This window comes from Schistocerca cancellata, chromosome 12, assembly GCF_023864275.1.
Source record: "Schistocerca cancellata isolate TAMUIC-IGC-003103 chromosome 12, iqSchCanc2.1, whole genome shotgun sequence".
Lineage (NCBI taxonomy): Eukaryota > Metazoa > Arthropoda > Insecta > Orthoptera > Acrididae > Schistocerca > Schistocerca cancellata.
In genome coordinates this window covers 101,395,748-101,400,612 of record NC_064637.1, presented here as the reverse complement: position 1 = coordinate 101,400,612, position 4,865 = coordinate 101,395,748, and the positions used below count along the sequence as shown (strand labels likewise).

Sequence of the window (4,865 nt, the reverse complement as noted above, 5' to 3'; positions counted from 1 at the left end):
TGTTCTCCAGAGTCCCAAAAATTACATATTTTTAAGACTTTTTCAATTTCGCGAAAAGATAAAAGTCACAAGGACTCAGAGCATGTGAATAGCGGGAGGGGGGGGGGGGCTGTAGAACAACAGGAATGCCTTGAGGTCAAAAATTCTGTAACTGAAGTGGGCCTCTAACATAGGGCCTTTTGAGGTCAAAAATTTCTGTCACTAAATTGGGCCTCTAACACTGACAATGATATAGCAGCATCAACTTGTCTGCAATGTCCTGTCTCATCCAATGCCCCCTTGCGCTGAGCCCTTCAAGGACTTCTTTATAAAACACTTGGTTGACAGTTTGTCCTCGAGGAACAGTCTCACAACAGCACGCACGCATTAGGTGTGTTCGTCAGTTTCTGAAGTTGGAGGTTTCTTTGAGTGAGGTTCATCACAACGTGTTCTTGGTCTTCCAAAAAATGATCTGTGGCACCGAAAAACTTGTGGTCTGGATAAGAAATGTTACCTACAGGTCTGTTTCAACTTTTCAGAGCTCACACTCCTAGATTCCCAAAGTTTAAAACATGAGTGCATAACGTAGCACTAAAATCCGCTGTTCCATTTCCGTAACACACGACAGAAACATAACTTCACTGATGGCTCTCTCAAAAATCACGTTATGGCGATGCGCAACTGAAACTCGGACTGAGCATCTGGAAGGGATGAACACACCGTCTGCTCAAGTACCATTACATCTCTAATACACCTCGTATGATCTGCTTTTGGCGTTATTCCTCACATGATCATTTTTTCCTGATGAATTCTGGAAGTTTTTTGATCTGATCCAAGAGATTTTCTTGTCATAAAGAATTCAGAAACGGCTAGTTGCTCCGCTATGCATCATAAACCCTCAAAGAATCAAATGTCACTATGTAGCCGAGGCAGAGACATAGTGGTTTCCGCTGAGCACTCTAAACGGTTCAGTTATTTACGGAGAGCTGTCGATATTTAAGCTGCTACAAATCTTGGCCAGCTTTATGGGACTTGAACGGCACAATTTCTCTAAAGCCTCTGTCCACAGCGATCAATTTCTGCCTCTTAGGATTACGCCTGCTCGGAATCTTATCTCTGTATCGTTACGTCTTCTCGTCACTACACCCTGCTGCCTAACAATCCATATCTACAAGTCCTTATGAAGAGTAAGGCCACATCGTCGGTAACCAGCCATGATCTATGAACAACGAAACAATGACAAACTTTACTATGACCATCTGTCAACATTTCTTTTATGTGAAAGTGGTGCCACTGACGGTAATGAGTGATTTCGATTAGGAAGTGAGATTTGGGCAGCAGAATAAATGACGCCAGTTAGAGGAGATATACACTGAAGCACCAAAGAAACTGGTATAGGCACGCGTATTCAAATACAGAGATATGTAAACAGGCAGAATACGGTTATGCGGTCAGCAACGCATATATAAGTCAGCAAGTGTCTGGCGCAGTTGTTAGAACGGTTACTGCTGCCACAATAGCAGGTTATCAAGAATTAGGTGAGTTTGAACGTGGTGTTATAGTCGGCGCACTAGCGATGGAATACAACATCTCCGAGGTAGCAATAAATGAGAATATTCCCGTACGACAATTTCACGAGTCCTCCGTGAATATCAGGAATCAGGTAAAACATCAAATCTCCGACATCGCTGCAGCCGGAAAAAGATCCTGCAAGAACAGGAAGAGAATCGTTCAACGTGACAAAAGTGCAACCCTTCCGGAAATTGTGCCCCCCCCCTCCCCAATAGTTGAGTGGTCAGCGCGACGGCCTGTCACGCCAAGGGGCCCAGGTTCGACTCCCGGCTATGTCGGAGATTTTCTCCGTTCGGGGACTGCGTGTTGTGTTGTCTTCACTATCATTTCAACATCATCAGTGGAAGGCAACTGGAAACCACCAATGGAATCACTTCCCTAGACGCTCATGCGGTGGACCTCTCTGATGAGGCTTGCATACCTCGAAGATGCTGATAGCCGTACCGCAGATGCAACCACAATCGAGTAAGGCAGAACACAAAGTTGAAGTTCCGCAAATTGCTTCAGATTTCAGTAAAGCGCGCGAACCATTCAATGAACCGTCATCGATATGGGCTTTCGGAACAGAAGGCCCACTCGTGTACCCTTGATGAGTGCACGACACAAAGCTTTACGCTTTGCCTGGGCCATCAACACCGACATTGGACTCCTGATGAAAAATGTTGCGTGGTTGGACGAGTCTCGTTTCAAATCACGGATGCACGTGTACGGGTATGGAGAATCCAGAGGCCTTGCATGTCACCAGCGGAATGTTCAAGCTGGTGGAGGCTCTATAATGGTGTGGGGCGTGTCCAGTTGGAGTGATATGGGACCCCTGATTCATCTAGATACGACTGTGAAAAGTGACAATTGCGTAAGCATCCTGTCTGATCACCTGCATCCGTTTATGTCCAGTGTGCATTCCGACGGACTTGGGCAATTCCAGTAGGACAATGCGACACCCCATACTTCCAGAATTGCTACAGAGTGGCTCCAGGAACACTGTTCTGAGTTTGAACACTTCCACTGGCCACTAAACGTTCCTTACATGAACATTATTGAGTGTATCTGGGATGCCTTGCAACGTGCTGTTCAGAAGAGATCCCCACCCCCTCGTACTCTTACTGATTTATGGACAGCAGTGGAGAATTCATGGTCCATCCAGCACTACTTGAGACATTAGTCGAGTCCATGCCACGTCGTGCAGCGGCACTTCTGCGTGCTACGTGGGACCTACACGATCTTATGCAGGTGTACCAGTTTGTTTGGCCTTTTAGTGTAAAAAAATAACACCGAAGGGACGGCTCCAGGTGTTCCATTTTATGACATAAGTGAGCGGCGGAAATCCCTCAAACCTTCAGTCAGAAGGAGAACATAGAGGAACAGAGTGTGGTGCTGCAGAAGAATGCTCGGGATTAGTTAGGAAGATCGGTTAGCTAATGAAGACGTTTAGCATCGAAGTATAAAGATGTATATGACACAACGTTCATTGTTCTTATCCTAAAGCATCAAGGAATAATCAGATTGGTAATGTGGGGGTTTAAGTTTGTAGAGAGAAACCGAGGTTTGACTGTGGGCTTTCTTTTCATAAGTCTTCTGACAGGTTTGATGTGACCCGCCAAGAGTTTCTTTCCTGTGCCGGCATTTTCATTTCAGAGTAGCAATTCCAACTTACGTCCTCAATTATTTGCTTGATGTTTGTAATCTGTACCTTGCTCTAAAGCTTTTGTCCTATACAGCTCGCTTTGTTACCTTTAGAGGATACTCTCTGAAGTCTTGAAAGATCATCCTGATAGGGTTTTCCGTATATTCCTTACCTTGCCGATTCTATGGAGAACTTCCTCATTACTTACCTTATCAGTTCACCTAACTCCCAACATTCTTCTGTAGCACCACATCTCAAATGCTTCGATCCCCTTTTGTACCGATTTTCCACAGTCCATGTTTCATTGCCATGCTATGCTCCTAGTGCACAGTCACAGAAATTCCTTCCTCAAATCAAAGTGTATCTTTGATACTAGTAAACTTTTTTTCCTTTTTTCCAGTGCTAGAGTGCTTTTTATGTCCTCCTCGCTTCTTTCATCATAGGTTACTTTGCTGCTTAGGTAGCAGCGTTCCTTACCTTCGTATCCTTCGTGACTTCCAATTGTGATGTCAAATTTCTCACTGTTCATGTTTCCGCTAATTGTCATTACTGTGTTTTTTCGATTTACTCTCAATCCTTAATCTGTACTCATTAGACTATGCATTCCATTCAACAGATCCTGTAAGTCTCGGTCACCTTCACACAAGATAGCAATGTTATCAGCGAATCTTATCACTGGTATGCTTTTACCCTAAATTTTTTCACACTGTTTCATCGTTCTGTTATTTCCGTCACAGCTTTTTCTATGTATAGATTGAGCAGTAGGAGAGGGAGGCTACATCCTTGCCTTACACCCTTTTGAATCCTTACATTTCGTGCTTGATCTTCCACTTGGTTACAGGAAGTAGGTCCAAATCGATGCTGCGTGATGTAATAGACTGTGTAATGCCTACATATATAGAAGGATGTGAGTTCGAATGCAGTCAAGTACTCCGTCGTCAGGCCACAAGTGGCCCATCGGCACCATCCGACCGCCGTGTCATCCTCAGCTGAGGATGCGGATAGGAGGGGCATGTGGTTAGCACACCGCTCTCCCGGTCGTTATGATGGTTTTCTTTGACCGGAGCCGCTACTATCCGGTCGAGTAGCTCCTCAATTGGCATCACGAGGCTGAGTGCACCCCGAAAAATGGCAACAGCGCATGGCGGTCCGAGTGGTCACCCATCCAAGTGCCGGCCACGCCCGACAGCGCTTAACTTCGGTGATCTGACGGGAACCGGTGTTACTACTGCGGCAAGGCCGTTGCCAATGCAGTCAAGTACTCTAAATATATTTTTATTTTTAAATTTTTATTGAAATAACTTTTATTGTTATTTTTATCCAATTAATTGGTTTAAATGTAATCTTTTTATTTCTGTTCTTCGGTCACATCATTTTAATCACCATATTAACTTCTTCATCTGCTCTCAATATTTTTCCAGGCGTTCTTTTGACGCTTGAAATATTTCTTCATGTGGTTTTAATTATAGCTATACGTTAATTTAGATTTAATTTCTTTCGTTTTATCCTTCTATTTTTTCATGTATGTCACTGCATTAATTATTTCAATTCTCATTTTGCTTGAATTTCATTATACTTATAATACCTTCTTTCATTTCAATCTTCATCTGCGTTATTTTGTCCATAGCGCAGAAGAAATGTTCAAATGTGTGTGAAATCTTATAGGACTTAACTGCTAAGGTCATCAGTC

General features: G+C 43.7%; 1 pseudogene; it reads right to left on the bottom strand.

The window, feature by feature from the left end:
• Positions 1–4,304: 4,304 nt before the first annotated feature.
• Positions 4,305–4,422, bottom strand: LOC126110083 (5S ribosomal RNA; annotated as a pseudogene).
• Between the last annotated feature and the right edge of the window lie 443 nt (positions 4,423–4,865).